Source organism: Opisthocomus hoazin, chromosome W, assembly GCF_030867145.1.
Source record: "Opisthocomus hoazin isolate bOpiHoa1 chromosome W, bOpiHoa1.hap1, whole genome shotgun sequence".
In the NCBI taxonomy this organism is placed as follows: domain Eukaryota; kingdom Metazoa; phylum Chordata; class Aves; order Opisthocomiformes; family Opisthocomidae; genus Opisthocomus; species Opisthocomus hoazin.
Window position 1 is genome coordinate 41167618 of NC_134453.1, and position 13307 is coordinate 41180924.

General features: G+C 42.2%; 1 pseudogene; it reads left to right on the forward strand.

Annotated features, from left to right (window-relative positions):
- The window catches only part of LOC142365511 (myotubularin-related protein 12-like), a 49637-nt pseudogene extending 41105 nt beyond the window's left edge, over positions 1-8532 (forward strand).
- The last annotated feature ends 4775 nt before the right edge of the window (positions 8533-13307 follow it).

Sequence of the window (13307 nt, forward strand, 5' to 3'; positions counted from 1 at the left end):
ACCCATATGCTAGGTAACAGATTTACCATCAGTATGTATCATTCTCAAGTTAATTTGATCTTTCTTTATACCCAGCAGGTTATGGTATGCACTTCACATTTCTATGTCTTCAATTGGCATTTGTGTTCTTATGTCTATTTTTAGTACTGTAGTTTGTGTGGGCCTCTGAGAAAGTGGTAGCAAGCTGAAGGCCAAAATTATGTCAGCTCTCATCAGCAGCAGCAACCTCATCGGCTGACCTGGCGTGTAAGTTGACTACGGATTGGACAAAAGTAAAACAGAGATCCTCGTGCAAGTAGCTGCCTGATCGGGATAAAAAGTTCCCAGGAACTAATGTCCGAGTACATGACCATTTGCACAAAGTCGTGTTCAGCTGGAACCACCTAACGCTTCCGGGGTGTCGAGAATCGCCTCCTATCCTAATTCATTTTCTGTCATTACAGAATGCTGATATACGGCCTAAGGCAAAGGTGCTGGCACGGGATTTGCAGTCGGGAGCTTGGACAGTGCCATGGGAACTATTAATGTGGGGGCATGGGTATGCTTGTGTTTCCACAGATGTAGGACCTAAATGGTTCCCAGCAAAGTGCATTAAGCCGGCGCTAGACAAACAACAGGCAACAACAAAAGACTCTGAAGCACCTGCTGAACCGTCAGAAGACATTTTGAGTGATAACACACTCTTTGATAGCAAGTGATTCGTTTGAGACTGTAAGGAGTTGTGTATCAGGCCTCACTAGGCCGCAGGTGTCTATATGTTTAGTCTGTAAGCGCTATTATGGATATATTATCACACATTGTATATTTCGCAAAAGGTGTTTGATTTATTTTAATGGTAATCAACACATTTATCTGAATCGCACCTTAACACCATTGTGCATTCGCTGTAAAAGAATCGATATCGTAAGTAAGATCTATTCAATCTGCTGTTTTGCTGTAACACAGACCGGTATATAAGATGGAAATGATAATGATCCTCTTAAGCTTGATTGGGTGTATGCAAGCAGTATGGGTACCACCACAACCAAAATGAGTGTGTGGGTCACGCTAGCAGTCCTGACAAGACCAGATTCGATTTGCCTGTCCATTGCATCTCCAGGGAACCCCCTTTTCCCACATGCCTTGTCGGTGTCCCTTTAGATGCATGGCCCGTACCATCGGCACTGACCAGTGTGGTCCCCCCGAACGATGGCACAGTCACTGATATGTGGGACCTATGGACGGTTCATCTGCCGTTGGCCCAGTTAGAGCCTCAAGAGAAAGAGTTACCTGACTCCATACCAAAGGATTTTTGTTTTGTTTTTTAGCTATACAGGCAGAAATCAAACACATGCATGGAGCGTTAATACATTGAGCATATCTAAATTGATTAATCAACCACTTGCTTTACCCCATAGAGCATTTATCATTTGTAGGGACCATGCTTAGCCGTCCATCCCATCCCATATAAAGGAAGGTCCCTGTAGTCTAGGGAGATAAACGCTTTTAACACCAAATCAGATCATGATAATTGGCCACCGAAATACACAATACCGAGGGAAGAGAGCAATTCATGCTTTTACCTCAAATTGCAAAGGCAACATCAGATTTTGGAATAGTGGTGAAATAATCTTTACATCATTTTTAGCTCCCAGGATTGCAGCCTTTCAGGCTCTAGCTACCCCGAAGAAATTGGGATATGGGTTAACCAAGAAGACTAATGTTACTTCTTAGGCCTTAAGTAGTTTGTCTTCAGATGTTGATTTGGTTAAACACGCAACTTTACAAAATCACGTGGCAATTGATTTTTGCTTTTAGCACAAGGACATGAGTGTGAAGATTTTGAAGGATTGTGTTGTATGAGTTTGTGTGACCACTCAAAATCGATACATTAACAATTGAGTGAGCTACGCAAAAATTTGAACGCTATAAAGGTAGAGTCAAGACTGACAGACTGGCTCAGTCACCTGGGCATCAGTGGGTATTGGATCTGGTCAAACAGGGAATAGCGATGTTGATTACGACTCTGATCATGCTATGCATTTTTGGATGTTTGATAAGTTGTGCCATAAAGGTGGTTAAGAAGATGTTTAACGGTATCTGGGTTGCTCAAAAGCAAAAAGAGGGATTTGTGGGGTTTCTGGAAGAACAGGGACATATTGTGAGCAACCCAGACACTCTGAATATGGACTTGATTGGTTTGTAGCAGCACAGGCTTCAAGCAGCACAGGCCTCAAGGCCTTTCTCAGGCTGGCTGTGGGAAAGACAGTCATTCTCAGGCCCGCTGCAGGTAAACAGTCGTTCTATGAATAATGACCAATCATAGTTTGAGTACTGCTTATGTAACCGGGACGTTTTATTGATAGATATTTTATGCATAGTGACCAATCATAGCTGAGTGTTGTACCAAGTGTTTATGTATAGTGACTAATCATAATCGTGTGCTGTCTATATAATCCAGATTATGTGCTAATAAAGTTGACTGTTATGGATCATATTGGTCGAGTCCTAGACGCCGCCGCAACATATACCTATAACCCAAGTGCAAATTTACTGAGCTTATATCATTGATCCACTATTATATTGACTCCTGACATAGTGGGATGCATCCCCTCCAATTGGCAATAATGTTATGTTGTGGTCAGGCGGTACTTGGATCCCACCATCTACACAGAAAGAAAATTGGATGCAAGTTAATCAATCTACACCCATATGTTAGGTAACAGATTTGCCATCAATATGTATCATTCTCAGGCTAATTAGATCTTTCTTTATACCTGACTGTTTATGGTATGCACTTCACATCTCTATATCTTCTATTAGCATTTATGTTCTTATGTCTGTTTTTAGTATTGTAGTTTGTGTGGGCCTCTGAGAAAGTGGTAGCAAGCTGAAGGCCGAATTATGTCAGCTCTTATCATCAACAGAGTCTGGCTAAACAAAAAAGGGGGAAATGTGGGAAACCATATAATTTGAGACAGAACAGCACTGTCTCATGACCCTGAAAGATCAGCACGTCCTGTGCCTCCCTTCTCTGTTCTCAGGAGATAAGCTGTTTTCACACATCCAGCTGCAAAAGATCCTGGAAAACAGCAACGTGAACTGGAATTCGCAAAGCCACGAATCCAAAGCTGACTGGCTCTAGTAACTATTGTATTAGTATATAAGGTATTCCCTTGAGCAATAAAAGAATTCTGATCGAGCACAAGATTGGGGTCCGTGAAGTCATTCACCACAAAAGAATATGCTTGTTGTACACACAGAGCAGTTTATTTTTGTAGATTAAGTAATCACATGGATTGCCAAACTTAATGTTAACCATTAAGCTATGTTTTAATTAGTGATTTAGGTTTGGGGTTTTTTCCTCCCCCCCCCCCCCCCCCGCCATTTGAGAAACCTGGCATGGGGAGGAGATGTTTCTAGAAGGCACCTGAAGGGTGAAGAATGCATCTTGCATGCAGAGGCAGTTTCGCACCTTGTGAAAAGGTGCATGCAGGATAGGAAGGGTAAGGGTGGATAACTGACCTGGTAGCATGGGACAGGAGGGGCAGACTGTGGGAGACTGAAAGGTGTAGGCATCACGGTTGTAGCAAAAGTTTGCTTTTTGCGGTTTTATTGTCAAAGTATTATGCTAGTATAAGTGTACAAGAAACCTTAAGTTTTCACAGAAAGTATTGGAAACATGGATTAACCTCTCTCTGATGGTATAACACTTGTAAGAATTTGCGAGCTTCTCAGAGCTTGAAATACAATTTTGTTTATGTGAAGCTAGCAATTCTTTTCTTTCTTACCCAAAGTTTTAGGAATGGCTTTGTAGACAATGTGGTTTCTGTTCAGTTCTGTAGAAGAGTGCTACTGATCTGTGCTGTGTAATCTCCAGTCTTGTTCAAGTGATGATGGATTAATACAGCGGAACAAAGTCAGGGTTTCAGAGCCTTATTCAGAAGGAGTGGGTAATTGGAGGACATGGCTTTTTGAATCATTGTAACCACTTACATAAAAGTGGAAAAGAGGAGGTATGATTTTTTTATTACTTTCCTTACATACTCTTTAAAAGCTTACTCAGCATAAGGAGGAATTTAGATGTCAGTCCATAAGTTCTAATTACTCTGAGGATCTTTTGTTTTATGGGTTGATGTTTTGTACGGTGATGTTTTGCTGTTTAGAGTTCAGTAATGTATTTATAACTAAAAAGAACAAATGTAAAATTTCCCATTCAATTTTGTAGTCTTTTGAAAGACATGTGTCTTGTATCCTTTTAAACTGTGTTTTTATGGTCTAAATGGTAGCATCCATAGAAATAACTCAAGTGAATTGCATATTCTTGTCACATCTAGAGTTTAACTTTATACTGTCTTGCTAAATGGTGCAGTCTCACTTCTCCACTTTGTATTTTGGGAATAGATCACATCACTACACAGAATGGAAATCATAAGTGTAAACTGATTAGTTTTTGACAAGAATAGCTATAAACTGGTTTTGCTTTGACAACTTTAAAAGGCTGCATAGCAGCAACTTTCATAGCAAGTTATTGTGTGCAAATTCTGATGAGAAAGCGTTGATATCTTCTGTCAACAATTGGCCAAGGGTAGCTCAGATGATACTTCAGAATTCAGCCAAAGTTATATGCAGCAGTTCTGTAGTACACCAGCTTTGCTGTCCTTAATATCTGTATTTGGAGATGGTAAATACTATAAAATAAAGTTGGCATTGCAGAACATATTTTTTCTGGAACTGATGCAATATTTTCTTTATTTAGGCTCCTGTTTTTCTGATTTGCTAAACTGTTTGGCAGTTGGTACAACAGTATCCTCCAGCATTTGAGTTCACAGAAACTTACTTAACTGTCTTGTCAGACAGCCTCTGTGTGCCACTTTCTTCATCAACTCACAACATCAAAAAGACACTAATATGGTAAGGGTTTGTTATTTTGTAGATGCAATGTGTTGGAGAACAGGTTTGACCAACAAGCAAGGAACACTCAAAAAAAAAATGCCCTAGTAGCACGTTTTTCCATGCTTATTTGAAGGGTGATGCCTTGAAGGGTGAATGAGTGCAACTTTGGGTATAAGGAGTCAAGTTCAGGACTTTGGAGTTTGTGATGACAAAAGTAAAATAACTCAGGAATATATTACTTCTAATGTGTGTCTACGGGTTCATGTTTATTGCTCTTCAATGAAAATGGAGCTCCTTAACTTAAGAATATCCTGGTGTCTTGCATAATAAGTTATCTACAAAATTCTTGTATAGTATATTCTGTTTATTCCAAAATCAGTCTTTCCTGAATGCTGATTTACATTTGGTTCATGCTTTTCTCTAACCTAAAAAGCTAGAAGCAATGGGAGTATGCTCTGCAAGGCTGCAGAGTCTAAAAAAAATAGTGAAGATCACGGTCTTGCATATAAATAAAGTGCTGATCATAAAATTTAAATCGGTAGCACTGGATAACAGCAGTTAACTTTTTGAAGTTTGGAGAGGTTTATTCCACAATCCTGCCCCCTGCATTTGAAGAATTCAAGTGTCTGTTGCCCAATTTTCAAAACTTTGGGTTTTTTCCTCAGATTATTTAATCTCATTTTCAACTGTGAAAGGCATTCTTGGTGCTAATTGCACTGTTGAAATGAAATACTGTCTGAAGTTACAGAAAAATACTATATGGATATGCTTCATGTCTGTACTCGCATCTAATAATGTTGTTTAGCTAACGAATACATAAAAATCATGACTGTTGTTGCAACTCTGTGGCCTCTTCTATGAAAAGCCAGTTTCTTAATTTCACCTTGACTTGGTCAGATTTCCTTTCTAGAAGTCTTAACTGTGACCTGTTTGTTTTGGCAGACTGGTGAAAGCCTCAAAACACAAAGCAGTCCTTTCAGATTTTTTACTGCATGGGACTGGTCTGTGCAGTTTGACCCCAAGGCTCAGGATTTCCTGAACAACCCTCTTTATGCAGAGAAGCCAAAATCAGATAAAAGTCAATGGAAAACTGTATGACTCAAAGCAAGATATGTGCTACTTAACTTGTATTTTTGAAATGATAAATATATTTTGCACAACTCAGTCATACTTCAAATGTACTTACAGTGGAAGCATTAGTGCAAAGTTTTAATTGACAAAAAACATGTACACCTCAGACTCACCTGGGTCTTAAGAATGTAATTTTCACTCACCTCAGTTATAAATCGGTTTTACTCTTGCTGTGCATAGCTGTGAACTTAAGTTTTTTGTTTGTGGTTTTTTAATTCATACTTTTGTGCAAGTGCAGTGATAACTTCCTCATGGGACTTAACATCCAGGTGAGTTGCATTGACATGTTTGAAGCATTGACATGTTTGAAGTGAGTTTATTTTGTTGTTCTACGGAGTACCTAACTGAAATACATAGCAGGCTTATAATTGCCTCCTTAATTTTGTTGAGTATAATTGGGGTGTGTGTATGCATTTTAGAATCATGGAATGGTTTGGGTCGGAAGGGACCCCTAGAGGTCATCTAGTCCAACCCCCCTGCAATGAGCAGGGATATCTTCAACTAGATCAAGTTGCTCAGAGCCCCGTCCAACCTGACCTTGAATGTTTCTAAGGACGGGGCCTCCACTACCTCTCTGGGCAACCTGTTCCAGTGTTTCACCACCCTCATTGTAAAAAAAAAAAAAAAAAAATCTGCCTTATATCTAGTCTGAATCCACCCTCGTGTAGTTTAAAACCATTACCCCTTGTCCTGTCTCTACAGGCCCTACTAAAAAGTCTGTCCTCACCTTTCTCATAAGTCCCCTTTAAGTAAAGTCTGCAATAAGGTCTCTCCGCAGCCTTCTCTTCTCCAGGCTGAACAACCCCAACTGTCTCAGCCTTTCCTCATAGGAGAGGTGTTCCGTCCCTCTGACCATTTTTGTGATCCTCTGGACCAACTCCAACAGGTCCATGTCTTTCCTGTACTGAGGGGAGAGTGCAGGGCAAACCAACAACAATGACAAAAAAAACCTGTCCAGGATATTGAGGATTATGAGTGGACCACCTCATTACTGGAAAGTAGCACAAATTCAGTAAGAAGTTTTGTTTGGGGTAACCTTTTTCAATTGTAATTTCTCTGTTTTGGTTAAATTCTGTTCTGTACAAAGCACGCTCAGGTGAGACACTGTCAGTATGATCTACAGCTTTAATTAGGGAACTCTTATGTGGTAGAAAGCAATGAGGAACCATTGGATAAAAACTTCTAAATCAAGTGCTCCTTGATTTGTGTGGCTAGCTTAAACTAAACATGGAAGTATGTAATACTTGAATGCATGCAAAGAATTCTTCTTTTTCAAAGAAAAATGCTTTATTCGTTGTTACTTCATTCCTGTAGTTACAGTGCAGGGAAGGTGTCTTGGAGTACTAATTACGCTGTGTGAAATATTTGGTGTATGTTTTGGTTTCGGCAGCCGCCGGCAACAAAAGCGCCACGCGGCCGCCCCTCCCCCCGCCGGCGTGCGGAGGAGAATGAAAAGAAAGAGGCAGAAACTGGTGGGTCGGGATAAGGGCAGTTTAACAGAACAGCAAACAGAGGGAAAACAGGAACAACAACGATACAAATAAAGAGAAAACACAACCACGAACCGTACAACAGCCGCTCTCCCGAAACCGGACCGGCGCTGCGCCCGCCCAAGCCGCGAGTGCCTTCCCGCCGCACCGCCCCCCACCACCGGAACCCAGTGTGACGTCACATGGTATGGAACACCGGGCTCTGTTTGGCCAGGTGGGGTCAGCCCCCACCCCCCGGCTGTGCCCCTTCCTGGAGTCCGGTGAAAATTAACCCTGTTCTGGCCAAACCCAGGACAGTGTATTAGCCATTGAAGAGTAACAGTTTTAGACTATATAACAAAGCAGTGGCTGTGTTTATGTGACTTTGTCGCTTGTAAGTATTTTCTGAATACATGTTATGTTTTTCTTTTAACATGTTTTTTAAAGTCCCATCAGTATTTATCTCAGTATATTTTTCTTTGCTTTCAACGGCATCTTTCTTTGCCATTGACACAAACAAAATCTTCTCCAAAGAGGGGATTGTTCAGGGAGGAAACATAATTTAATTAAAAACACTCTCGGTAAAAGAATTGGCAAGTTCATAAATTTTTCAGATGAACCTCCTAATAGCTTCGGAGAATGTTATGATAGCTGGCATAGAAAACCCATTGACTATCATGGTCTTCTGTTACCTCGCATTGATGGCCCTGAAATCAAACTCTGGGCACAATGGTATTTTTGACGGATTCCTGAGGCACAGCTTCATGGTGGTGGTACAATAGTCACAGCTGCCAAGATTTTGTACTTGATGGAGGAAGTGCAAAGCTTGCAGGTGAAAATGGATGAAGGACATAGTCGAGCTATTTTCGGAGACGTGCATGCTGTTCCAATGCTGAGAAATTCTGCCCATTTGTCATCCTTGTTTCCATTTGCTTTACTTCAGAGACAGTCTATCAAACCAGCTTTACCCACTAGCACCTGGAAAGACTTGGAAGATGAAGATGACTTGGTCAAGAGGGATGACAAATTTGTTGATCTAAGTGGTGATATGTCATAAAGTGTATATAAATTAAAGTATTAATCGTATGGGGCTAAGCTGAGTTTTAAATGTTGTGCTGTATCCTAACACAAGGAACTCACTCAAGCATCTGCAGCCTGTTTAATGGGTTTGTGAGGTTAAAAAAAAAACCTTGGTTGGAAAGAACTATTTGCCATGATTAACTGAGCATATTTTGAACTTCCATTGCACTCAACAGTATTTATTGCAGAAACACATTTAGCATAGGTGTAATAAAAACAGAAGTCTAGACTGGAGTAGCCATATGGAAACTTTGTTCAACCCCTCCATCTTTTCTGATGTAAAGGTGGAATACAAAATGCATAAAGCAACAATCACTATTTTAACATAAACCCTCTTCCCCTTATGTTAAGAATACTAGGATTGTAAGGAGATTGACGACACGGACTCCGATATCCAAATCAAAGACCTTTTATTTATCAGAAAGCTGCGTTTTACACCCTTACAAAGCTCTCCACATGCTCCAACTCAAATGCTTATTGGTTAACATACATTGTTCACACGCCTATTCTAAACATTCAACTGGCTAGCTTAGCTGTGCATGATTTCTCCTTTGTTTGCTCTGGGCGTTCTGCCAAAGTCCTCTGTTGCAACTGATAGCGTCCTTATTTTTCACTTGTTCAGAAGCTCTCAAGGACATCATGACCTTCGTTGATATAGAATATTCCCACAAGATTGGAAGTACTGTGACTAGGAACTGTTAATGCATCTGCATTCCTCCCCCCCCCCCCCCATGTAAAATAAACAGGAGAAGGAAGGTGCAACTAAATGTGCATTTAAAAATAAGCTTTTTAAAGCTGAGGAATAAACTTGTGGTCACCAGGGGTTTTTTTGTCTACTGTGGCATCAACTGAAGTCATGTGCTTGTCAACCTCATCTTTTCTGACAGTGTTCATCTTTTGGCTTACAGAACTTTACCTTGTGTGGTATTATAATAGCAGCTTGGATGCTCTAAGCCTGTGCATGTGCTTAGCTTAAGGATCAGATACAAGAGCTTAACTACACATTTCAAGTCTTAGTGTATGGCTGCTGTGCTATACGCCCTTGCTGCCTTGGGATATTAAGTCCCAAGTGTTTGCTCTTAATTGTAAGAAATGGCCTGACTGTGAGACTCTAATTTGCCATGAGTATTTTTTTTCCTTTTTGTGGGAATTGGCTGGGCCGCGGGCGGCCTTGATGGTCTTGATGGAATAGAGCCATATCTATAAGTTAATTATTTTGTGCACCTGTGGTTGAAAAACAGGAGGAAAGGAACAAAGAAACAGGATGGGAAAATCCAACTCTTTGATAAGCGTGAAGGTCGAGTGAACGGATGCATGATGACCAATCAGAACAAAGGAGCTACATGCCAAAAGACCCTCACCAATGAGACTCTGGGGGTGGGGGACAAGGGGACATAAAAATGTTATGATTAACCATTAAAGTGCTTCTGCTGCTGCTTCTGCTTGCTTTTGCTTGCTTTGTGACTGCCATAACTTATTGTGGCGTGCTGCCACACCTTTTAATAGAGTGAGATTTTCATTCTGACTTTTCCATTTATGCCAGTCTCCCGTAAAGCTTTCTGTATCTTGCACTGAAACCCTCCACACAGAAGGGAAGATTCTTTTTTCTGTAATCCTACAGTGAAGCTGGATTTGCAATCTGTTGCGACTTGTCATGAGTTGGTGGTAGAGCTTATGAATGTGGCATTCGCACCATATGAACACTTGCATCCTGTTGCTGGATGTTGTAACAGTACCTCAATGAAAAAAGTCTACACGTTTTTTGAATGCCTCCAGGGATAGTGACTCAACCACTTCCCTGGGCAGCCTGTTCCAATGCCTGACCACCCTTTCAGCAAAGAAATTTTTCCTAATATCCAATCTAAACCTCCCCTGATGCAACTTGAGGCCATTTCCTCTCATCCTATTGCTAGTTACTTGGGAGAAGAGACCAACACCCGCCTCGCTATAGCCTCCTTTCAGGTAGTTGTTGAAGAGAGCAATAAGGTCCCCCCTCAGCCTTCTCTTCTCCAGACTAAACAGCCCCAGCTCCCTCAGATGCTCCTCATAAGACTTGTTCTCCAGACCCCTCACCAGTGCCGAGTACAGGGGCACGATCACCTCCCTACTCCTGCTGGCCACACTATTCCTGATACAAGCCAGGATGCCATTGGCCTTCTTGGCCACCTGGGCACACTGCTGGCTCATGTTCAGCCGGCTCTCGACCAACACCCCAAGGTCCTTTTCCGCCAGGCAGCTTTCCAGCCACTCCTCCCCATGCCTGTAGCGTTGCATGGGGTTGTTGTGACCCAAGTGCAGGACCCGGCACTTGGCCTTGTTAAACCTCATACAACTGGCCTCTGCCCATCAATCCAGCCTGTCCAGATCCCTCTGCAGGGCCTTCCTACCTTCAAGCACATCAACACTCCCGCCCAACTTGGTGTCATCTGCAAACTTACTGAGGGAGCATTCAGTTCACTCATCCAGATCATTGATAAAGATATTAATGTTTATTTCAGTCTTAGCAATGTATTTGTCTTTCCCCCATTTCAAGGGGGAACTTTGTTCTTACAGTATTAAACTAAGCAACTTCTTGAAATTACTACAGTGGAGTATTTCTCAAACCAAATATGTGCTGAGCATGGATTGGGAGATTGTCAGAGTAAACCATAGACTACAAACGAAAAACATCTAATTTTTTTCCAGAGATTACAAGTTCTTAGCGTCTGCATGAAAACAGCGTTAGCACAAATCACACCTTCAAAAATCATGCCACTTTGGATATTTCCTAAAGAGAATTTTACAGGACTGTGACAGACTTGTTCTTGAAGTCTCATATAGTAACCGCTTACGCAGCAGCTGTGACATGCCAAGTCATGTTGTAACACAAGGTGTGCCTCTGCCTCACCCATATCTTCTAAGGATCAGTGAGTGTACTTTGACCACTTGGCTTTGATTTAAGATTGCATTCATAGTAATGAAAATGTTCAGCCATTGATGTACACCATATTGGGACGCAAACATATACTTTATAAAGGTACTTATAGCCAACTTGGCCCCGTGATCTCTTGCTCCAGCTAAAGCTTTTTCTATTCATGCTCAAAGCATGGAAGCATAACTTCTTCAGCAGGTAGTAGTATACTTTCTGTAGTGGACGTCTTATGATGGATCACTTTTGTCACACCAGAGATGTGGTGGAGGTTGTCACACCTTCATTCTAGTCTTCAGCTGGAAACTTCATATGCATTATTTACTTCCCTGTACACACTTGAAAAGATGAGCTGGAGAAACAATTTTTTTGGGAGGGCACCTCCACATTGAATACAAAGGGAGTAAAAATGATGCTGTTCAGGCTGTGTTAGAAGAACGTGTGCCGGGTCTCAACATCTGTGTACGGGATGCCCCGTACATGCTTGACACCCCACCGCTGAAGGAAACGGGCCACCACCTGAGACCTGCAGGCTGGGCCATTATCAGTTTTAATTTGTTCAGGTACTCCCAACACAGCAAAGGCTTGCGCCCAATGTCGTTGGGTTGCTTTGGCATTGGTAGAAGTAGCTGCTGTTGCCCAGATGGCAGCCGAACACGTATCAACAGGGACCTGGATGTGCTTCAAATGCCCAAACTGGGGGAACTCAGTCACATTGGTTTGCCAAAGTTGTCTGGGCTGTAGACCTCGAGGATTTACACCACCATCCTGTATAGGAGTGAGTCTCGCACAGTCAGGGCAGGCTGCAACAATAGCACGCGCATCTGCTTTAGATAATGAAAACTGTCTTTGCAGCGCCGCCGCAGACTGATGGAAAAAATCATGCGCTGTTCGTGCAGCATCAAAGCTTGTGGACAGTTGTATGGGAGTGGCTGTCACTAGTTGGTCCACACGGTGGTTGCTCTTAGGTCTTGTAAGAGTCTCCATTTTTCGGACTTTTTCTGAATGGTAAACACAGGAGTATTCCAAGGACTAGTGGACGGGACCAAGTGCCCCAACTTCACTTGTTCATCCAATTCTTGGAGATGGGCGAGCTTTTCAGTAGACAGCGGCCATTGGTCCGCTCAGATCGGCGTTTTTGTCAACCACGTGAGCTTCAGTGTAGGCCTGGATGCGCTCGTTTCAATGGCCGCTGTCAAAAAGGCGCCTGAATGACACAACCCCATTGTGATAATACATCTCTGCCTAATAGCCAGATAGTAGTATTCAAGACATAAGGACGTGCTTGTGCCAGCAACTTACCATCTTGGTCTACAAAGGTAATGAACGCAGTACTCATTTGTGTCGCTGCTGCACCACCGATTCCTGTCACCATGCCCGACACTACCATCAATGGCCATGACTCCGGCCATTGGGCCCTCGGGATTATGGTAACATCCACTCCGGAGTCTAACAACATTTCCTGGTCTTTTAGTACAATGCCGTTCGGTCCTTTAATACTGATCTTTCTTATGGGCTGTTCTATGGAGAGAGGTTGTACGAATGCCACCAAGGGGGGTCCACTTGAGCCAAAGGCGTCACTTCCCCTATAGTTAGGGTCAGCTGGGGGGACCTGAGCAATAAAAGGAATCAGTTGGGCAACCTTGCTGCCTCGTTTGATGGTTAATGGTGGCGTGAATACCTTTAACATAATCCCTATTGGACCTGTGAAATCTGCATCAATTACCCTCGGTAGGACAAAAATTCCCTGTCTAGATGCAGAGGATCGCCCCACCAACAATGCACTCAGCCCATGACCTAAAGGTCCTGTGGCTACCGAGGGGACGACATGCACCTTATCATCT